This window comes from Rissa tridactyla, chromosome 3 (genome assembly GCF_028500815.1).
Source record: "Rissa tridactyla isolate bRisTri1 chromosome 3, bRisTri1.patW.cur.20221130, whole genome shotgun sequence".
Lineage (NCBI taxonomy): Eukaryota > Metazoa > Chordata > Aves > Charadriiformes > Laridae > Rissa > Rissa tridactyla.
In genome coordinates, this window is record NC_071468.1 from 31,095,675 (window position 1) to 31,119,747 (window position 24,073).

A 24,073-nucleotide genomic window follows, 5' to 3' on the forward strand; every position below is an offset into this window, starting at 1 on the left:
GCAAGGTAAAATTTACTACAAAGAATCTGAAGTGCACTTAGGTCAGAAGCTTGTTCCAGTGGTATTGAAGTGTCTGAAAACAACAGAATAAACAATCCAGTACCAAGAAACTGGGAGGAACTCCTAAGCACTTTGGAAAATTCGACTCCTGAGGCAGGAAGTTAATACAGGTTTCCTGTTTGTTCTTGGTGGCATCTAAACTTCTGCATTTTTTATGTGTTGAAAACACCCCTCTTGCTCCTTTCCGCTCATCCTTCCGCATGCTCCTATAAAGCTCTAATCTATCAATGAGCTGCTGTTTAATATTGCTAATGTGAGTTTTGCCTATGTTTTTGCGAAAGTGCTCAAGACAGAGAAGCCCTGGCTGGAAAAAGAGCAGGGTAAAAAGCCCAAACTGTCTATGATGGGCAGGGGTGGGCAAGAGAGAGCTTAACTTGTCAGCGTAGCAAAACAGCCTGGGAAGGGATACATTTGCTCTCTGCAGGTATGTGTGGAAAAAAATAGTGAACGCTGTGGGGAGACAAAAGCTGAGTCAACTAAAGGATGCAGCTTTATCTGCTGTAAATTGGCACCGGAGATTGAAGAGGGCTCCCAGCCATTGGTGCAGAGAGGTTCTGGAGTAGCCTTCCAGGACGAGATGTGGGAAGAACAATCTGACCCCTCTTATGCTGGAGCTGGCTCAATTTACAAGGAAGGGAGGGAGCAGCCCCAAAGGTCCCCATAAGTAGTACTTAACCAGACCCAAAACAGTGCTTGCCCATTGTGGTGTGCAGGCTGCTCTGCCCAGATCGCCAGTGATTGAATTCATACTGTCCTTACAGTATAAATTTAGCTGGACCCAGAGAGTCCAGCTAAAAATGTCTTGCAGACCCACCTGCAGTCCTGCCTTCTTATTTCCTTTTTCTGTTGAAGAACTTCTATTCCCAGAAGCATTTTGTAATTATTTTGAGTTTTATTATTTTTTAAATTAGATGTGGAGTTTGAACATTACTAGGGCTTCCCTGGAACACAGCCCTAACCTCCATTTTTTATATATATTTTTAATGAGTTGTCAAGTAGCTTGTGTGTATCATGGAGTGGAATGATGGATTTAGCTGGACCCAGGAGAGTTGCATTGAAATTCTCTTAAAAATAAGCAGCATTGTGGCAGCTCGGCTCTATTGACAATAACGTCAAGTCAGGTTTAATAGCGTAGTTCCTTATTGAATGAATCCACCCTGTAGGAAACAGTATGACCTTCCTGTGTGTGTGCAAGACAAAAAATCAATGTTAGTCTCTTGGGAGGAAAAATATAAGATTAACGGAACAGTTGAGTGAGTCTAATGAGAATCAGATGGCAAGAATGTTAATTTGGAAGGAGATACTCGTAGAAGCTGTCTGAAGGTATAACGCGGTAGTTTCCATATATCACCAAACGTCATGTATTCTCCTTAGATACATATCTGCAAGATGTAATTTAATGGATTTGCAACTCTTCTGTATGGCTTCCTGACAGAACAACATGGGATTTTCAAGCTAATCAACTTTCAGTGGGGAGATTTATGACCAGTGTAGTTAGCCCAGCCTTTCCTCCATCAGGAAGGGCACGGACTGGAGACAGTTGTTGGGCGCAGCATACCAACTCAGAGCTGCTTAATCAGAAACAGGCTTGAGCATCTCTGTCTTGCGGTTGCTTTCTGGAGTCATGCAGTTCACTGGCATTGTCAAACGTAATGTTTGCCTGAATCAGTCCTCATTACTAATATTTTTGGAAGTTGGGTGGGTAGTAATTTTTCTGTCGTGCTTCACTTACAAAGCCCTTGGCTTTGTAAGAAATAAACAAAACAATGGGCTTTTATATTTCCTCTTTGCATCTGAGAGTCTGAGGTGGCAATTCCATTTTAAGTACTTTTAAGTCGTAGGTGAATGTTCACGTTGCCTATTTCTTAGCCTTGAGCTTAGGCAGATGCATTGGTCGCCCTCTCCACCTGTTGCCCAGAGAGAGGGACTTCCCCAAGGTTGTTGTGGAGCCTCTTTTGCTTCTTAGGCTTCTGCTCTGCATTGCCTTGTGGAAGAGTCTACCTCTCTTCTTCCCCTGAAGATATAGGGAGACTGTGCAATTAAAGTGGGTGCCTCTGTTTGTATGGATCACATACCTCGTTAAATTAGTCACATGAGGCAGGTGAGTATCTGGTGCATGGTCTAAGGCAGGAAATGAGGTGAAATTACATTGGCTTGTTCCAGAGAAGTCACTGCATTGATGTTTTTGTATTTAGTCCAGTTTTCTCAATGCTTGTGTTCACCTGTTCAGCATTTATTTTAATACAAAGGGTAGGCTTATAAAAGCATCAGGTTTACAGTTGCATCACTTACCGGGCTGTATCTGCTTTCCAAGATTGTCACCAGCATAAGAGACTGCAAATAAAAATCAGCTGGAACACACATGGCAGCATCTCAGTAGTGCCAAGCTGTAGAGTGGAGATTATTTGTTTATGCTTTTATTTGCCAGCATTGACTAAACAAAGATAAGAATGTAAAGGCTGTAGCAGAGCTTCCCAAACAGGATTAGAGGGGTGATAGGAGCTAGCACTTAGCATTACAACAATAGATGCCAATGTGGGAGAGATGTCACTGCTCGCTGCTCCTCTTACATCCTAAGAGCAGAGCAATGAAAGAAGAGGCAGGTCTGTGGAGTTCTATGTGAGGTTTCCTGCTTTATTCAGGAGTATTAATCTTTTAGGGTTTGATTCATTACGTTTGTACTGTGTGAGCTTTGCTTTGATTCCCCCAAAATCCAAATGGTGGTTAATATGACTCTGAAGGAGGGCCTTACTTTGTGAGCCTTAGTAAGTTTTACAACAAACAGGGCAAGCTCAATATAAGCTCTGAATTGAGTGGGGAACAGGCCTCCAAGTCGTCTAATTTTGAATGTCAATGTGCATGGTACAGGGCTAATTGAGATACACAGAAACTGCCATGTGCCTTTTTAATTGCATTTAGACAAGATGTACAGTATTTGAGTCAGCTCGGCAGCGTTCCAGCTGATGAAAGTGTTGATGACACCTGACACCAGTGATGATATATTAAGTGTGCTTAATATCTTAGCGCACATGTCATGAGGCACATTAGAACCATAGAATAATTCAGGTGAGAAAGGACCTTTCCTCTGGAGGTCATCTAGTCCCACCTCCTGCTCACAGCGTGGCCGACTTCAAATATAGAGCAGGTTGCTCAGGGCCGTGTCCAGCTGAGCTTTGAGTATTTCCAAGAATGGACATTCCATCACTTCTCTGGGCCCATGTTCTGATGCTGCACCACTCCTTGCAAAGAATTTTTCCTTAATAGCTAATCAACCATAATTTCCCTTGCTGCACCTTAATCTGTTGCCACTGAGCACCTCTGAGAAAAGTTTAGTCCCACCTTTTCTCCAGTCACCCACTGGGTAGCTGAAGGTGGCAGTCGGGTACCTCCTTAGCCTGGAGAGGGAAAGGCTAAATAAACGCTCCTCTCCCAGGCTCTTCATATCATGGTCCCCTCAGCCATCTCAGAGGCGCTTCACCTGGCCTTCTCCAGTTTGTCATCATCTTTCTCGTGTTGGGGAACCCAAAACTGGTGACAGCACTCCTGATCCTGTCTTACAAATGCCAAATAGAAGAGAATAATTACTTTGGTCTGCTGTGATGCATTACCTAATGCAGCGCAGTCTGCCATTAGCCTTCAGTAGTGCATGGGCAGCCATGCTGACTCCTGCTCAGATGTTGCTCACCAGCATCCCTAAGTCCTTTTCTGCAGACCTGCTTCTCCCCAGTCAGCATCCAGCCTGTACAGTCGCATGGGCTTATTCCATCCCAGGTGCAGGATGTCACTGTTCAGCAAGTGTGATTCCTCTTAAAGCTCCAGCAAGACCTCCGTCATTAAGGGCCGGAGGCGAATCACACATAATGATCACTTACAGCAAGTAAGGCTTTTACACTCAGAATAAGTAAAAGATTAAGTTTGGTGAGTGCTTAAATAAAATATAGAGCTGCCATCTCTGAGTTATGCTGAGATTTTGGTACCAACTCTGAATTTTTTCAGTAACCCACAGTGCCCTTTGTACAGAAAGCCACACAGCGTTCAGTGTTCTTTTCCACATTGTAGACAGTAAGGAATGGTATTGCCCAAGGCAACGTGAACAAAAGCAGAGAAATGTGATAAAGTTAGGCCTGTTGGGAAATCACTCGTGATTGGAAAGCTGTTGGAGTAAGACACCTTCGGTAGGAGGGACCCCGGTGTGACCTTGTGATTTTGTGCTTTCAGTGTTTGTTTGTAAACAGGCAAGCTGCTGGAATGGTTCTGGCATCCTCTGTGGCCTACAGCAGGCAAGTAAAAGCGTGTGTATGTGTGTACCCACACCTCTTTGCCTTGTACCTCAGAGCTCCTAGAAATGTAGTGTCAGCTAATTTAACAGGCTCAAATTTGGTTATGAAACCTTAGATGGAAGGAGCATCTCCTGCATCCCTTGAGCAATCTCTTCTGGTTGGGGTCTGGTGCTTTGGAAAGGGGACAGGTCCCCAAAGCCGTTTGGTAGGTGTGCTGTGCCCCAGGGTAGAGCCAAGTAAGAAAATGAATAACCAGATTCTCAAGAGGACTTCCCTTGCAGAACTAGCAAGGGCCGGAGGAGTCTAATTTGTTGAAAGAGTGAAGCCTTGTTTGTAAGCAGTTAGTGATCCTGAAGCGAGTAGAGCAGGAGGCTGAGCGAGGGCAACGCCGGATACCTGAAACAGAGAGCCACTAGGAAACCACTGCCCATGCTTTGGCTCTCGTACACCTGGGGCTGGTAGCCCTGGAGGTCACAAAAAGCTGCTACTCCATTTATTAGCATGGCAAATGCCATTGCTGTTCAGTGGTAAACTTATCCTTGTAGTCTCTGTCTCTCCTTGTGTTACGAGAAACGGCCCACCCTTCTTCTCCGCAACCTGTCAGGCCAATCTGTGTCCTGCAGACCTTAACACCTGCATTGAACATGACATGAACCAGCACTAAAGAAGCAGCATACGGCTGAAATATTGCACTGGTTCAGCACATTTACACATAACATACCAACCTGGCCAAACCTAATTGGTAGCAAAGGATGGACTATGAATTGCTTTTAAAATAAATTCTTGAGCAGCTCTGAGATTGGGATTATATTTTTAAACAAGGAGAAAGGTCAGCTTCATCCTTCTGTAAATATTCCCTGGGGCAGTGTTCCCCAAAGCAGCTAATGCTGAATGAGTCTGGCACTTCTGTGGGATTGTATGTTTTTTAATAAGAGAGCAGTATTATTCTCTTGCATCTAAACAAAACCTCTAGAATTTCTGAACTCCTAGTTATAGTAATTTTAATTTTTGTGCCAGGTTGGCAGGCAGTGGTATTTTCTCTTTGAGGCTGTCACTTGCAGCTGAGCAGAACACAGGAGTGACTAATACTGATAAATGAAGCTAGGTCAAATTAAACAAATGCCACAGTAAAGCATTTCTAAAGTCATACATGATCTCGTACTGCATTGTGAGGCTCAAAGCTTGATGTTGTAAAGGAGTATGTAGACTTGTTAACGTACAGCCAGACCCACAGCTTTTAAATATTTTCTGAACTGAGATAATGTACATAAGGATAGTTCAGGACAGGCTTCTCCAGGTACAAGCAGATATAAGTTCTCCTTGTGGCTTCAGTGAGAGTAAAAGATTCTGCGCAGATTTCATGCACATTAAGAGCAAAATTGCCTGCAGTATCTTCGGCACCGGTTTCATGGACCATTTGGTATCCTGTTTGCCTGAAAAGTGTCTTGCCTTGAGAGCAAGAAAAGTAAATAGATGTAGAGAGAGACTGATAAAACCTACAACCCCTGGAGATTTCCAGGCTTCAGGAGCAGAAACCCTCACTTTAGGATTCCTTGCTGTTATTCCTAGAATACCACAAATAGGTCAAACAAGCAACCTTGAAAGCTCAGAACTGCTGTTCACTAATGATAAATGATTGTGCAAGTGTTTAAGTGTTAATTTCACATTTTTGCAGCGTTAAATTATTTTTCTTTGAGTATCACCATAGTCACCAGTGGTTAGAAGACTTTCTCAGCTTAGAGATTTTGCGTTCTCTGAGAAATTCTCTCATATATTATTTGCTGGCTGACACAGCAAATGAGACAGACTGGAAGCATATACCATTTTTAACTAATCTCTTACTTTGAATAGTGAATGAAGAACAATCAAAGGAAATGGTTTGAAAGTAACCCATTGTTTCAAAGCAGCTTTCCCAAACCAGCAAATATAAAATAGCAGCATCGAAAATAGCAGCATCACAAAGTAAAAATGGTGTATATGTGAGATCCTTGAGACAAAAGGCAGCCTATTTTTTATAAATCTATTTTTAGCTTGGTCAGCTGTACTAAGTGATTTTATCAATGTAGCTAGTCTCTGGAATAAGAATGTTCACATAACGTAGTGTCAATTCAGGCAGCTATGACAAGTCGTGATATATACATGTAGCGCCTCCTTTTAAATCAAATTCATACAACTGAAATTCTGTAAATGGATTAAATCTTGATAGTCTTGCACTTCTCAGTTCCACTCTCACAAGCTGGCATCAAACAGGGACAGAAGAGCAGCCTTGTTGGAAGCACAGCCCTGCTATTTTTGCATACTTTGAACTGGATGACTTGCAAACTTTTTCCATCTCAGTGGTCATAGAGCCTGTCACAGTTTGAGAAGAACCAGAGGGACTGCTGCTCTGCATCTCCTAGTAGAAGAGAGCTCCCTTTAGAAGAGGCTTCCCTTGCACAGATGCTGGTGGTGAAAGGTGAAACCTTTCAAATTAAAAGGAATTATGATGGCTTTTAGGTATCTATGGCAGCATATCTCAGTGCTTGGGGCAAGGAAGAAAAACCTGTAGTGTGCCTTTAACACTACCTAGGCTTGAGATGTTAGAGAGGATTTGTTGTTCTCAAGGAAGGGGGTTAGGGAAGGAGCTGTGTAGGTGTGGATGCCACCCCCTTCCCCAGGTGGCTAGCACTGCTACCTATAGCTTTGAGAAGCCTAAGTAATGGTGCTGGAACATTACTGTCACTCACTCACTGCACTCAACACAAGAACCTGGTGCTTCCATAGCTCCTGCAGGATGTTGGGAATTCAGCACTTCCAGAGGTAAACTAGGGAAGAGATAAAAATAACTATCCCAAACAAAGCCACTGTGCTTCCAGTAATCCCCATGCTGAAGGAGGAAAGGCAAAGGAGGCCTTGAAAGCAGCTGGCTTTCTGCGATACTGTACATCTTGAGTGCCGCTGCTAGTGCTTTTACACCACAAGTAACCAACTAACAGCAGTTGTGGTCAGCAGCCCTGGCCTCACAACGAAGGACAGGGGATGGCCAAGGTTAACAAGGACAAAGTGTTTGATAAGCAACACTTTAAGAAGGTGAGAGAGGACCATGGGAGGATTTTTTTTTAGATTTTACTGTCCGAAAACTTGAGAGCGGTTTCAACACCTCAGTAAAGCACGTGGGCAGTGCATAGCAGGTATGAAGTTAATTTAAAAATAACGGAGTTTTTTGAAAAATGGAATGAAACTGTACAGCAAGTACGATCTGAACGTGGCCTGCTGTGGCTTCCTTCCTGTGCATTGCAATACACTGCATTGTGGGGCTGTTCATCAGCAACAGAGCAGGGGTTTGTATTCAGCATTATCCCTATTATCCTCCCTTCCACCAGCACCCCTAAATCAATACTTGCATCATGTGTTTGGCACAAGCATCTTATGCTAGTTCTGTTTGGACTTGTTTTGCCTTGCAAGTGATCTTGTGAACGAGTTGGCCCAGACTTTAAAAAACGAACCCTCTCAAGTATATCTTTGCAGAGCATTTTTCAGCCTGAGCAAAGCTGGTGCCTAAGCAGGAGGGAAGAAAAAGAAAAAAGCCTTTTTTCAGACTTCTCCAAAGTGCAGCAGGGTCACATAGATTTCTCCGTAAGAAACTCCTGCAGCTGTCCATCAGAGCTTGCCAGCAGCAGAGGCTGGAAGCAGAACAGGGGCTGGGGGAGGGATTTCATTTTTGTACTGGGCCAGATCCTCTGAATAATGAAGCCAAGTGGGTAAAAGCAAAAGACGTGTTAACTGAAGCGAGCTGAACTGTTCCTTCATCAGTGCCTGAGGCGCTCTCGGTTTATCCTGTGTTTCATTCTGTCATTTTGGGCCCCAGTCCTGCACTGATGATAGGAGGGTGGATGCCTTAGTCAATCAAAACCACCAAACTTTAAAATCATGAAAACCAGCCTAGCTACTCTGAATTTTGTTCAAACCAAGCCTGAACAAAGGTGTCGTTATTTAAATCGAAGCTCCAATGTAAAAAATAACAAAAATCCAGTATTGCACATGCGAAGCTCTAGATCCTCGTTAAGCTGTACCCTAAAACCCACAAAATGGAGATGATGTAGAAAATCCTCAACCAGCCTCACCCCATTAAAGTACTGAAGTTTTGCCAACATGTCCTCACCAGAGCTGTAGCCAAGGATTTAGGAGGTCCGTGTTTGTTTAAAATTGTCTCCAGACTACCTGAAACTAGAGGCCCAGGATCTCTGCAGAGCCATTGGGCATTGTTTTTATTTGTTTTCATCTGTGCATGAATTTCTTTGAAAATACCCAGCAGAGCAATAAGAAGGGATTGTTTTTAATCTTTAGAGATGATAGCATGCTGTTATGCATCAAGGACACTCACAAACAAAGCATCAGATAAACTGTACCAGGAGATTTTAAATTTTTTTTTTACCTCCGGGTTTTTCCGAAAATAAAACGCATTCTGCATGGAGCTTGCTGCTGCTGAGACATCTGTAGGTTAGGTTTGTCATCCCAGAAGCATTAACGCCACTGTGTTCAGACAATGTGTGTGTGTGTGTGTGTTTGTGTGTGTGTGAAAATGCAGCTGGATTCTGCCCGTGCACAGCACCCTGGGGGAGGGCAGTCATTATTGCTACAGGGACAGCTGGGGCCTGGCCTTGAGCCAAGACCTTGCTTAATGCAATCGGAAGATTTTGGTGGTACAGAGTGGATTTTACATCCCTTGTTCTGGGAGAGGGTAGCTGAAGTTGAGAGTTTTATGCCCTACTGCCACCGGAATTTAAAAGTAGTCTGTGCATTTTTTTTGTGTTATGCTGGGCAGCACAGTGGACAAGAGTGTCTTCTGCCAGCCAGGTTTCAAATCATGTTAACAGCATCTATCTACGTAGCTGCAAATCTATCATTTCTCTTGTTTAGATCTCTTCCCTGCCTGAATGAACGAGGTTATAAAACACGGTAATTATAAATCTCATTGACTGCCTTGCATTCAAGGGCGTGTTCCCCCCGAGCACTGCTGTGAAGCGTGTTACCCAGGAGACTGTCCTGTACAATCCAAAACAGAATTATTCTGACCCAGCGAGCTTGTTGTGGGGGGAGAACATTTGGGATGCTGACCTGCTGCCACGGCACAGTAAATGCATTTTTCTCATTTCACAGCAGGGCAATGCTGCAGTACAATAAGGCCAATACATTCAAGTATTCTTTTGAGGCGTGACTTACATCTCACTGACAAGTGGTGGCTCCCTAAAGATGCAGAAAGGGAGCCTAGGACAGCAGTCACAAACCAGAAGTCTTGCTGACTGTCCATGCAATTTCAGCAGCTTTCTCTGAAGGTTTGGTTGTCTTCAGCCTTTCCAGGCAAAACCATAAATACCTCAGACAATATAACATAGTATCAATAAAACCTTTTCTTAAAATGTTCAAGTCAGGGTGTGCTCGTAAGACAGGCTAAAAAGCCTGTGACCTTTTAATAAGTGACAGCTGGCGGTTCTGCCTTGCGCTACTAACCATAGCACTCTTCAGTACCATCCTTTCCCCATCGATCTGATCGTAGTCAGAATCTGTACAGGTACTTTCCTCGGTCCTGAGGGGTTTATTATTGGTATCAATCATGATGCCCTATAGTCGAGAAACTACATAAAGTCCTGTCAATCCCCCACCCTCGCAAAAGGGCTGTAAAACCTAAGCAGTCTTATGCTCTGGAGGAAACAAAAAAGGAAAAAAAAAAGAAGAGGAAAGAAAGCACTTCCTAGAACAGTAGGAAACACAAAACACGGCTGTTGCCATCCATTTTCTCAATTACTGTCAGTGCAGAAAAGGAGCACAGTGCTATGTGGTAGCCCAGGCAGTTGCATCCTCTTTGTGCTCAAGTCAGAGAGGGAGATGAGGCGCAGAGCAGTCACTCCCAGCAGGTGTGCAAACCAATTGAGTCTAATTAGAAACATCCTGCTGAAAATGTAAATGTTTTACAAGTACATCATCCCCATCAGGGGCTGCTGCTGGAGCCTGTGTTTCGTTGAGGCATTGACACAACAACAACAACTGGAGATGCCCCTCTCCCTCGCTCGCTGGCTCCAGTGCTCCCCAGACACGTGAGCGCTGGACTCGTGTCGTACTGCTGCACGGTGGGTCTTTTCCACGTTCCTGCCTCCCTCCACATCTCAGAGACGCAGGCTCGTTCACTTAACATACCCATGCCCATTCCTCCTAGCACGAAGGCAGACCAAAATCATTAAAGTGAAAGGGCTTTGCTAGGCTCAGGAATGGGTGCAATGCTAGGGGTTGTACTGGTCTGTAAATGTCCTCTTCGCTCTATAGGGATTAAAAAGACTTCACAAAGTTTGTGATTAAATTTATTTTTTGCTTAGGTCTGTGGGCAGCACTGGAATGTATCTTATATGTATGTTTCTTTGTGATTGCAGGAGTTACCCATTTCATTATATTTAGGCAGTTGAGTTTTTTCACTGGTTAGCTGAAAATCATAAAAGATTGATTTTACCCTCTCTCCTGATGATTTTTCCTCTGGCAGTTCTCAAGAAAATTAATTTTTCCCTCCTCCAAGTACAGTATCCATCTGTAGACTACTGCTAAACTATATAACCAGCAAAATAGCTGGTCTGTAATGCACACGGCTCTGGTGCCAGCTAAACATGAGATACTCTACAGAAGTTTTCAGTCAATTCAAACCTGGTTCAGGTTACTAGTCATTAGAAGTCATCGCCTTACCTATTGTATCTGGAGAGGTTACAACTATTTTTTCCATTCTTTTCAGTTAAGTGATGGGCTGATGAGCCCATGCCTGCAAAGGAGGTATGCAGATGCTTTAGGAAATCATGTGTGTGGTTTCTATAGAGTCTAGAGTCAATCCTTTAATGAAAAGAGAATTCGCTATTCCTCCCCATATGTGATTTTAGACAGCGCTGTACTGCTTTAACATTATTCAGAGCTCATGTAGAGCCATGTATCTGCCAAACTGACCGCTTCTAAGGTGCTTCTGCAGGAGCAAGGACTTGTCTGAATGGTGAAGTGCAACTAGATAGTTCTGCTGCTGAACCAATTCTCTACAAATCCCATGCGCTTGTATTTATGTGAGGCTATCAGCACCTTTGCTCAGTATACCTACTTTGCTTCTAGAACGAAAATGCAAATATTAGAGTATAAAGCTCAATACCTTAGTCACATGCCAACAAAAGCAATTACTGACTGCTATATTTTGGCTAAATATTTTGATCTCAAGTATCCATCTATGAAAGTGTATCGTATCACTTTGGAGTTTTAAACAGTTACAGAAACCAGACAGATCTGGACAAAATATGCTTGGTGCTTGGATGAGTAACAGTTTTTTTATGCTTGACTTCTAGAAAGATGACTGCTATGAAAGTGTCTGTTGTGGTTATTACATGACAATTAGCAGTTGTTTCTCTGCTGGCAGATGTCCACATCAAAAAGCACTGATTTTCTCTTTTGTTTGCAATTTTAGAGATACCGTAATCAAGTAGCTTAGACCATCTCCAAGAGATATTGTCCTTTGCACCAAAAGCGCAGCCTCATTGCCTAGGTTCATGCTGGGGAAAGTCAGATTGTGAAATATTCTAGCAGATGATGTATGTGGAAGTTTAAGTCCTTTCTCCCAGTACAGAATTAAAAATTGCAGTTATTTCTGTGGATAGATCTCTTATCCGGGGTAGATGAGCAAGCTATATTTCAGCATTTTATTTACTAATGAACTGTTTCAACAACAAAGCATCATACAGTATGCACACATCACATTGGTGGCATTGCTTATCTGGGACTGCTAAGAAGCAAGAGAAGAGAAAGGAAGAATTTGTCAAGAAGGGGAGAATGATTTCACATGAACACATTCTGGTGAGCAAAGTTCGCAGATTCTCTTACTGCACAGCTATAGCACAGAACATGTCTCAAAAGAAAGCTTCTTAAAATGTCACAGACAAGAAGTATTATTCAGATAATTCAGGGGAAAAATAGCTGGTTTACATTAGTGCTGAAAAGAATGCAGTGCAAACTGTGACCTAAATGAATACTTCTGCCTGTAATCCAGAGGCCTGTCCTCTAGCCTTTCCCTCCTGCAGCCCACTGAAGTTAAAAGCAGTCTTTGCGTGAGGGCTTTTTGCCTGAAGTAGGATTGCAGAATGATGTGCTGTGCCTGGCAGTGTGATTTTGAAGCATTTGCTAACAGGCAAAGGTCTGTGGGAGCAGACATGAGACTGGCAGGTGGGATTTGATAGCAGAGATTTTGTGCAGCTGCCAAAAAATCACAACCCAGATGCTGGAGCTGAACACATGCTGCCTGATAGGAATGGTGTTCTGGGGAAAAGAGGAAGCTGGCAAGTGTCTGTCAGAGAGAAGAATTTGATTCTGGGTCCAGCACTGACTTACCTCGTCCTTCTCCTGGGGTCAGACAAGTCACAGCACTGTCCGTGTATCAGTGACTGGCTGGGCATGGAGATGTACTGCATTTTTTCATTATGCTGCACCTGAAAAGTACCTCACCAAGTCAGACCCCTCTTTGCTTCTCCAGGAGCTTATTTAAATCCCCTGCTTACCGTCTGCTTTTCCTTCCCTCTTTCTTTTTCTTCTCTGCATGAGCTATCTTCTCTGAGCTCCCTATTCCCCTCAGACATTCATTCTGCAAGGTACATTTTTATTGCTGCTCCTCAGAGACTGTATTCTTCCCGAGACATTGATCTTCCTTACTTTTCTCTCCATCCCTCCTCTGTTGGAGGTCGGCTCCCTCTCTGAAAAGCACCAGCAAAAAGAGAGAGCAAGCATGCATGCATTGAAAGAAAGAAAAGCACAGCAGCAGTCCAGCCCCGTCTTTTACCCTTCCACAACTACCCTGATCAATAGATAACTAGGACTAGCACTGTATCCAGGCACTAAGGGCATCCACAGACCAACGGGTGGCTAACATGCTCCCACACCCTGGTATGAAAGATCTGGGCAAAGCCAGCAGCCTGTAAACCAGGCCGAGCACTTCACCCTTTCTGCCCAAAGGAGGAATTTCCTAAAAATACATGTCCTGACATACCACTGAGCCACATGGCACAGTGAGTGCAATCCTATTTTGAGCCTGCTCTGCAGGGTGACATAGCTAGTTACACCTCCTCCCAAAAATGGCACGTCAGCAGCGCAACACTTGCTGGTGGACCATCAAGGCAGCCTCCTGTGGGACGGTGCTCTCCACTGGAATTCCCCGTCAAGTGATCACACGCTCCTTGTGGAAGGCTGTGATTGCGGGAAGCATCCCCAGTCGTGCTGAGTATATTCAGGACAGCTGCTTTCTGCCCCTCGGTACAGCAGTGGTACTCTGCAAGTCCTAGATAGGTGGGTTATAGGCTGCGGAGGAGAGAGCGATCAAAACTAATTCGAATCTGATCGTAAGAGAAGCTCTCCCAATGGATATTATATCTGTCTGGCACGTATCTTTTGCAGCTCTACCAAGCAGGATAATGGTAAAGCAACAACGTTTGGCCTTTGGAGATGATCGGTAGCCTCCTTCCAAACCATGGCTGGTTAGCAGATTCTGTTTTCCCAACTCTGAGGCTTATTGCAGAATCCCAGGAATGTTCCTGCGCTTCAGATATCCCAAAATAACTGCTCTAAGCTCTCCTTGGGGAAAAACAATCCTTAGAGCAGACTCTTAACTCAAATTTTTGTGTTGAAGCAGCTGAGCTTGAGGGAGAGAACTTGTCTTTGCCTCTAGTCACTGGCTCCCACAGGAGAAATGAGGATTTTGGATGCTCCAATTAATAAGTTTGTGTGTCAGCTCACTCACTGTCCAAGGAATTGCAAATACTTTGTCCTCCTCATTTCTGGTTGCTGCAGAAACCTCCCTCCCCCACTGCCATCCTCCCTGCAAAGCCGCTAGTTAGCTGGCAGCTTCAGTAGCCCAGCCGTCGGAGCAAATCCCTGGCTGTGCAGCTCCTGAGCACCAGTTAGGAGCGGACAGAGTTGTTTTGCAGGTTTGTTGCCCACTCTCTTCCTCTGCAGTTGCTGAGCTTCCTTCCTTCATCCAGAGGAGACAGCAGAGCCATCACAAACAAGGTGATAAGTGATTCTCTGACACTGAAGCTTAGACACTTAGTGTCACTTAGACACTATGAGTGGCCATTTCCTCTCCTGGGGGAACTGCGCATTTCCCTCATGAGTGAGAGACCGGACCTGCTGGGGTGTTTGGGGTCGTTGGAAGCAAATCTGATCCACTACGCATCACAGAGATTTCAGTCCATCAGCGGGAGGGCTGGTGCTCTGCTTCTCAGAGGTGGATTATCCCAGTTTCCAGGGAATCTGTAGCGCCTGTTTATCTGTGCCAATCACTTGCGTTCCTCTGCTGCGGTAAGTTATTCTCCATGTCCCTGAGGTGCTCATTACCACATTATTCAGGCTCTGTTTATATAACTTTAGAAACCAAAATAAATTCCTAAAAGATAAAACTCCCCAGCTCTTCTCTGATCCCTTCTCTAAAGTGTGTGTAACACCTTACAAGAGAAAACCCTGACACATTTCTTAAACCCCTGGAGTTCTTGGGGTGGTCCAGTTGTCTCTGTAGAATAAAACTTGCATCCAGGCTTAAAGACATTGTCCTTGGCTTGATCTTTGCCTGCAGCAGATGCCTGTCCACTGAGCTCCAGCCTGATCTTCCAGAAGATTACTAGCTTTAGTTGTGGTTTCCCATCCACAGACCTCAAGATACCACTGCAGCTCAACTCATCAGTATTGTCCTCATGCTGTGCTTTGCTCTGAGATCAAATTAAAGCCTAGAAATTGTAGAAGTCAAGTTGGTCTACAGCTGAACTCGTAAATAGTATTTCAGAAAGTGCTCAGGGAACTGTCAGAAGGGAGAAAGGGTGGGATGACTATCCCCTTTATACTTCAACCTTCAAACAAGGAAACCAGTTATAATTAGTTTAAATTCTGTGCTATTTAGGCTGCCTGTTATCACACCAAAGACAGGACAGAGTGATAGGCTACAGTAATACAGTGTATAAAATAGTGTGTAGCACAATAACAGAATATGTTGCCTCCTGTTACAGAAGACACAGCTGCACAAACAGGGAGTGGGAAATAGCGAGACTTCCAGGTTTTCAGCAAGCTGTCCTGATACACTGAGCTGGCCACAGCCAAGAGAAGGAAGCAAAAGTCCCTTCTTGCCAAACAAATGGGAAACATGTAAACATCACAGCTCTCCGGTGTCGCTGGAGCTTTCATTTACACTGAGGTTATGTGCAGTATTTATCAAAAGTCTTTTAAGTATTTATCTTCTCAATGAGTTTCTTCATTCACTTTTAAGCACGTAACAGAAAATGCTATCTGTAATTCAGTAGAATCTCTTTTTGCATGGAGGTTCATGATTTATGAGAGATTTTATGTTAACAGATGATAAGGAAATGTGCTCCTTGCGGGATCAGAGGCACTGGAGCAGAAGCTGGAGGCAGTGGCTGGACCACAGCGGTGCATTCCTGCCCAGCTCGCTCCGTGTTTCCCAGCAGCTCAGCGAGCTTAGTGCTCAGCTGCGATATTGCGCTCTGAAGCTCCGTCTGTGGTTGTGCGGAGGATGTCATTAATAACATGCTATCCCAGAGACTGCCAGTAGTGGAAAACTAAGCAAATTAAGATTTTTTAAATATCTCGGCTCTCCTTTCGGAAGACATCTGCTGTCATCTGCATTGGCATGCTGTGTGCTTCTGTCAGCCTTGTCTTTGCTGTGCTACAGCCTTCCTCAGAGACCTACTAAACTTGCTCTGGCGATTAGTTCTGTGGGACTGAGATTCATAGAGACCCTCAGCAGAGCTGAAGCTGTTATCTAGGAGGGCCTGCTCATGACTCATACGTTCAGACAAGATTTGCTCTGTACAGAGAGGGGAAGATAACACGCATAGGAAATGCACACATCAGCCCCCTCCTTTCTTGCAAAGCAGTGCATTAAAAGTTGGGGAAAGATTCGGGATTGGCACTGAAGGAAACTTAAGCAGACAGAAGTTCCCTGTTCATCAGCCACAGCACGCTGTGGGCACTCAGATTAATTGGGTGTCCAAGTTTTAAGCCTGGACATTCCCCAGCTACATGCAGCAGCATCTTGCTACATGTGACAGAACATAGGCACTTGCTCACTATCAAAATAGAGGCAGAGAGCTGTTTTTCCCCCTGGGGGCGATGGCGCTGCTTAACTGCTGCCCTAACTTCTTAAAAATGTTTGCTAGAAATTAGCATGTACCCCCTGGGCACAAGAGAGGCAAGTTCTCAACCCTCTTCAGCCTGAGAACGCTTAAACCCAGGACTTCTGCCACCCAAAGGTTGTCCCTTGACCCTGTTCCTGCTCTCTGAGTTGTTCCTGAGTTAATGGCAGATTGTTCAATGCAAAATGGCATTAGCAGCTAATGAAGCACAGCAACTGCTTTCTAGTCAAGTGCTTTAGCCAGCAGGTTACCTGGCACTCTTCAGCGTCCTGCGTGTATGTCGCGTGCCTTTTCTCCCATTGCTGTTGCCGACCAGTCTTGGTTTTGCATGTCTTTTGAAATACTTCAATGTATCTAGGCTGAATCTCACGAATTTCAACCAGCCTTTCTGTTAGGGAAGCAGGTACAGTGCATAACAGAGTTGGGACCTTACAATATAAATTATGTATTCTAAATTACTATTTCTTATTAGTTTGGGACCTTCTGTTAGTGCATGGTTTTACAGACGACATCATGAGCTTGAGCCCTAGTTGAAGCTACTGTGTGTTCCACTGCAACATTACTATGACAACTGCTAAGATCGGGGCTGGAAGAAATCTTGCCTTCCCCAGGAAAAGAGAGTGCGAAACAAATACTGCATTCAGTTAGTCTCAAACATGTGGTCGAGGCATCCTGTTAGGTTTCCGTGCTTGCTGCTTCATCTCCATGTAGGTCCCAGCAAAGGAAGAACTATCTAGAAAATATTCATCATGCGGCAAACAATTCTGCTTTGAATGAAGCTTAAGTGACGACAATCCAACAAGGCAGAAAAACTCTTCATTCTCCCTAGGCTTGTATGAGCCTCCCTATGAAGAGATCAGAGCCTCCTGGTTTGAAATGCTGCCTTAGGGTTTGCTTTTTATGTCAATAAATGTTTTATCACGTTTAAGCTTCAAACACGGTACAAACATCCCTGCTAACATTTGATGAACTCAGATAGAGACAGCAAGCCTGGGCAGAGGGCAGCGTGCGGCACAGCACAGTGCATCCCTTCAGCGGGGGAGGGGGGCACTTGCCTTGGCCTCACAGGAGGCCTGGGCGAGATGGTGCCTTTGGAATTATCCCTTCCCTTGAAAAACACATTGGCAAGCTAAGGAAGAGGATGTTCCTCTGTTTGGGTCTTCACCACTTTTGATTTTTTCTTTCTTTTGCTTTTTCTTCTCTCTGTGCCAAAGCTACCTCGGTATGGTTGGTAAAGCATAGCCATGTGCCCAGGTCTGTGGTGGGCTTAAGACGTCTCTGTCTTCGTGCTCAGCTAGTCTGTCTCTCCTGATACCTCCTTGCAACCGCACGCTCATCTCTAGCGCATGGAGATGCTGCAGTGAAGTTTAAGCAACAATCTGCTGCTAGGCTGCCTTTGGTACCTGAGCTGCAATCTCTGGGTTGAACCTACTGAGTTGAAACCCACAGGCAGCGCACAAGTGCTACAAATCACGAGGCAAACTCGGGTTTTTGCTTTTCTCAGCACTTGCCAGTTCCCCCCCCTCCAGTGCCGTTCCTTCGTTTTTCTTTTCCACATGCTGCATTTAGCAGTGGCCCTGCCTGCCTTCCCTCTCCTCCCCTCTCCTTCCCCTCCTCTGCTCTATCAAATGCAGCACTTCAGCGTCACGGACTGACAGGGGATGCAGCAGCATCAGCAGAGGAGATGGAGAGGGGGAAGGAAGGAAAAGCTGCCCTCAACAAAAGAGGCAGCAAAAACACTGAAAGATGAGCTTTTCCTCCAGAAGCGGATCCCAGACACTTTTTGTTAGGGCAACAAATTAAGATACGGTCTCTTAACTCAGTGCGTTTGGTGAGCAGTCCCTGACTGTTCCATATATTCCTACAGTGTATTTTCAGAGAACAAAGCTCAGACGTGTAGCTCAGGTTCGCCACAACCTGGACTGAATCAGCAAAATGGATGATTAGTTACCCGACACGCTGCCAGCTGCTGCATGGCTAAGGCACAGCACAACAAACACTCACTTCGCTGCTCACAGCTTAAAAAAAAATCCTGGCTCCTCAGAAATGCAAAAGTTATGAATGTAGGGGGAAAGAATTCACAGAGCAATTGGCTAGTTACGTGTCTGTCTTTATTTGAGGAGACCTAGAACTTCCAGGGTTAATCTTTGCCATTTTCCAAAAGGACTGCCTGATATTTCATGGTTTATGCAACAGATTTTGCTTACAAGTTATTCTGATTGCTAAATAATTACAGAAGCGTATGTTGCCCTGTAGCAGTGCGGATTTTTCTGTTACATGAGACTGTTATCACCAAGTGCCAAATGCATCTTGAAAGGCTTTTTGTAGGGTTCTGCTGAATAAGCACACTTTGGAAGAAGTACTTTTCTGCAGCATGCCCTGATCTTGCCAGCTGCTGATTACCCTTCTACTAACTACTAGTGACATGTCCGTATTGCAGATTGGAGTAGGCAGTAAGGAGACCTCATCTACCTTGAAATTAATTGAATAATGCACTAGCAGAAGCCTGACTGCAAAGTCTAATTTATTCTGGAAACTTCTAGGGTATTTAGACAATAAAGGGCAAAAATGCTCTGCTCGACTGAGAAAAACATCAGAGACAACCTCACTTTGGAATTTGAGTCTCATGCAAAGAAAGAGAGAACTTGCATTTAAAGTAATTATTAAAATCAGTTTGTAAAGGAGAGAGTCTAGTCCAGATTCTCCAAGAATGAGATGACCACTCAAACAAACCAAAAAGCAATCCTCCAGGAATGAAATAAAACATTTTTCTGGACATCTCTTTGCGACGCAAGCCCCAGAGGAAAGAACAAGTAAATCTGTGCCACCTTAGTGAAAGGAGACAAGGATGCCAAGACTCAGGATAACTCCCTGCGGCTCATCAGGTGTTTGAACTAAACATCTGCAAAGGAAGTTTTGACTTTCATTACTAAAAATAAACTCCAGCTTGTACGTGAGGCTTATTTTGTAGTCTTCCATAATGTTTTTGCTGGGAATTTTATGAGCTAACAACCTTTAAGGAGGTTTTGTCGAACTCCAAGGAAATAAAGGCACAGATCAGAAATTTCATGACCTTCTGAAGTGGGACTTCAAGTGGGGCTTATGCTCATTTTCTTTATTAGTGGAAATTGAAAACAAGTCACTTTTTTGCTCATCTAACTTACAGTGAAATATGGCTCTCCTATTCTAAAACAAAAATAGCCTCACTGAAGTATCAATTACTAAGTATCACATCACTGAAGGCAAGGGAGTCCAACCCAGAGTCGCTATAGAAGTGGTTTAGGTTTTGTTTTGCATGCAGACAAGGTCAAAAATACCTTTGAAAAAGCTTCCCATGCGCACTCCCCGTCCCCTGAAATTAAAACCGATAAATTCAGGAGTCCAACTGCCAGTGTAAGGCACCCTAAATCGGCAAACCAAATTCGCCACCTGCCCTTTGCCTTTGTGCGCTGCTAGACTGTACCAGCTTCGCTGTGCCACAGCCCTTCACCTCAAATGAATTTCTTCCAGTGCTTTCAGCGCCGTCTTTTACAGTCTGGCTTGAAATCACAACCTTCGCTACCCTGCCTCTGTTTACAAGGTCTGAAGTGTGTCTTCAGACCTAAAGAAGAAAATTAAATTAATCTGCGCAAGTTACCCTCAGACCTCCTTGAGTGAGTGAGTTAGCATCCAAGCGCCACACAGCTATATTAACACAAGCAGCACACGAAATGCCTGCGTGTGGCTAGCACAGGCCTGGTGCGAGCCCCAGCAACACGCTGCTCACAGGAGCTCAAAACCAAAAGGATTCCCACACACCTTTTGGTTTGGTTTAGGGATTTTTACCATTTATAATATGCTTGAGTTTAAAAAGAAGGCTGTCCTCGTTGCTCCATAGGGCCTGACTCAGTACCAACACCACTAACAGAGAAGACCGTATTTAGAGGTACCTTCCATCTTTGGGAGGAAAATACCCCGGCAAAACCAGAAGACTGTATATTTAGACCATATTTAGGGCCTGACTCGGTACCAACACCACTGACAGAGAAGACCATATTTAAAGTTCCTCCCATGTTTGGGAGGAAAACACCCGGGCAAAACCAGAAGTGCCAGTGCTAGCCAGGAGGTGGCAGAGGAGCGAGGCCACCTTGTACACCCGTTTCTGCCTTAATTTGACAAAAACACAAACACAAACCAAGGAAAAACAACAAAACCCAGCCCCACCCTCCATCTTCAGGAGTAAGAGGATGAGACCCTTAATCACATTCCTGCTTATATTTATACTAATTGCTCATCTTCCTGAGATCTGACTTTATGAAATTATGCATGCACACCAAGCAGATGAGTTTCCATAGAAACTCAGGAACTGAACTTTCATTAGAAAAATCTTTATTTAAAAAAAAATATCTTCCAGATAAAAATGCAAATTGCCTGTCAGTGGGTGGCTTTCTGAATTTATATATAATTTTTTTCTTTTGCTCTGTAGGCAGATTCCAGCTGGACCTACATAGCAACAACATGCAGGCATTGCTTATAGCAAGCCAGACTCCATGGGGAAATAAGAAATTCAGTAGCGAGGAGAAGCTCTCAAGTGCAAATACCTCAGGGAAACAAAAAACTGAAGTGCTCAGTGCTGTGTCTTCGTGAGGCTTGGGGATTGTGCAGCCTCCAGCTCTCACAAAATGCTTGTGGTTTGCAAGGAGCAGGGCGGAGAGGAAGGGAGAGAGGAAAGGCAAAGCAAGAAACTCTCCTGCACGCAGAATTAATGATGTTCAACCTGTCCTTTAAACATCCAGCAGCATATTTCTGCTGGTTCAGTTAAGCCTCGCTGGAAAGGCTGACACCATCTGTCGCGGCTCACTCTGGGTGAAGGAGTAGGTCTCAGCACTGGGCTTTGGGAACATTTGCAGAGCCTGGGTTGGAGAGGGGATTGCCCGCACCCTGACCCCTGCTTGGGCTGAGGCCTGAAGCACAGCCTCTTTTGCCCACACTGCATGGAAGTCCAGGCGCATGGGCAAGAAGGGGACACGGGGCTGTTCCTGGTCAGAACAAGAGGGAAGCGGGACGGTGGGCATGTCTGGGAAGGGCCATAGAGCTGGGCAGCGTTTGGCACGTGTAAGCAAGGAGGAGCAGGGGGATTCATTACCTCCTTTAGCACATGTTTCCTCCTGTGTTTCTCCCCAAAAACGTATAGCAGTTTTTCACTCATGCAGTATACTGCAGCATCAACAGGAGGCTTTCCGCTGGCTTTGCGGAGCCCGAGATCACCCTTTCTGAGGGTTCACAAATGTTCTTTCAGATAAACTGGCATGCTTGAAAGCACTGAATACTGATGAGCAAATGTTCACATGTGCTGCACTTACTGGTGGGCTACACTTCGGCACCTCCCCCAGGTGAAGACAGTACCTGCGGTTTGCCTACAGCCTCCTCCCAGTGCTGCAAAACAGCTGCAGGGACCATGAGGTGCAAAGCTCTGTTCCTCCTCAACCACAGGCAAAATGAAACGCAGTGGCTCGGTGCTGGGGAGCCATGGGGGACGAGCCACACCAGCCCCTGGTCCTTGACCAACAAGGGTGCTGGGGCGGAGGAGGGAGCTGTGCTGCACGAGCAGTTTACGATGAGGTGGATTTCACTGCAGCATTGTTGAGAGGCGCGAGATGTCAGCCGGGCAGGGAATTCCCCTCCTCGTTGGAGAGGGATGACAGGCAGCAGCTGCACGGGCTCGCTGGCCCCTGTGCCTCCGGGGCCAGCAGCCCTCCGGCAGCGTCGAGAGGCTTGATGCCGCTTAGTGTCAGGGTGAGGACAGCGATGGGTCCCCGGCCACCAGAGAGCACAGTCGGCTCTGCTCGGTCAGCGCAACAGGACGAGCTTTTAGGAAGAGTGGTTTTGAGGTTGAAGACAGACTTGAGCTGAGATAGCTGCCGTCTATTCTTGGCTCGGCAGCAGATTTGCTATGGGCACACTACTTGCCCTTTCTATGCCTCATTATCCCTGTCAAGCGGGTGACTCAAATTATAATTGCACAAATTCCTTCCAGTCTGTCATTACGTGCCTCCGGTCATCTCCGGGCAGATACCTCTAGAGGAACCAGCCTCTCCCATCAGGGTACCTCTGTGCCACCTGCGCCTGCTCACAAGGGGACGATAAGATTAGGCCCCGTTGCCTCATCATTTTCCAACAGAGAGAGAAACCTGAAGAAAAAACATCCCCACTGCACCTTTAGATGATCAGATTTGATTCTGAGTTGAGTATTCGGGTCAAGGTTATGGGCAAGAAAGAGGCAGTGAAGCTTTTCACAGTACCGCCTATACTTGATTAAATGGGTGTTTCTTAATTTTTCTCTCAGGCAAAGTACCGTGTTTCTGTATGTATTAGTACTGTCACTGACTATAGGGGTCTTAGTCATGCTGAGGCACCCTGCATCTAATGGCACTTTTGAGAAAACAAACAAAAGCAAGACAAAAGCAAGATCTTCACTAATGCCAAAAGTATCACCATTCTTTCATCAGAAATTTCTTTGGGTTCTGGTTGTAGGAGATTTCAGGTTTCTAATGTATTTTCATATCCCCTAAAGGCAATTAGACCCATTAAAGGTGAAGCTAATGCTTTTCTTCATATATATGACTGCATCCACATACTACGTAGTCCCAGGAAAAGCATGAAGTCAGGCAGTCATCTCACTTTCCAACATTTCCAAGAGTGAGTGCAGGCAGAGGCCGTGCAGAGCTTGGCAGGCGACATGAAAGTGTTGGCTGCTTCTTCCACAGGCTGGAAAAGGCCTGGATGAAGCTGGTGGGAGATTCATCCTGGTGTGCACACCTTCAGGAGGAAGCAGCAAAAATGCCACTAATGCATTGTGGCCAGCAAAGCCCACGTGACCATCTGGGCTTGGTGTGGTTGACTGTCGTATAATTAAAGGCTCATTAGATCCTTGTGGGTTCAGATGCATGCATGCGAGCCCTATAGGAAAACATGTTCTTCCTACGACTTCTTTCATCCTCCCGCTCCTGTTCCTTCCAGATGGTTACACCCACTTGTGTCTTTTCTTACCCTAAGGACAGCTTTTTAAACAAGGTTCCTCCATCCTTCTCCTCCCTCACGCTGCTTTAGGTTCTACACTGGAGGGCAGGAGGACAGAGGGCCCACATTGTTACATACAGCCTGCCCCTAGAAGGCTGGAAGGGGACTGCGTCCCTCTAGTCCCATTTGTTAAGAAGAAAGACCTTTCTCTATGGTCAGGATGTAGGAGCAGAGAGACTTTACCTCAGCCTCAGCTGGATGTTCCAGATGTGCAAGAGTTAATTTAGATACTCCGTGTAATTGAACCTGTGTATATTTTCCTGGGGATTAGAAGCCAGTGTAACCTAGTCGAGGAGGGAGGGATGCTTAAAGGGCCTGTAGCCTTTCCTTTATATAGCACCAGTATACGCTCTCCCAGTAACACGCAGCGGGAGCACTTGCAGAGCTGGATCAGGCTCTGCTTAAAAAAAAATGTTTTTGCAATTGTTTTTTTAAATTACACATCACAATCAAAAAAAGCAGACCTTAAAAGCTGATTGCTTCTCTTCTCCAGAA

At 45.0% G+C, this 24,073-nt stretch overlaps 1 protein-coding gene across 3 annotated transcripts in view; it reads left to right on the forward strand.

Moving 5' to 3' along the window:
* Positions 1-24,073, forward strand: part of TTC7A (tetratricopeptide repeat domain 7A) — a 181,146-nt gene that overhangs the window by 151,354 nt on the left and 5,719 nt on the right. The gene's annotated exons all lie outside the window — the stretch shown is intronic.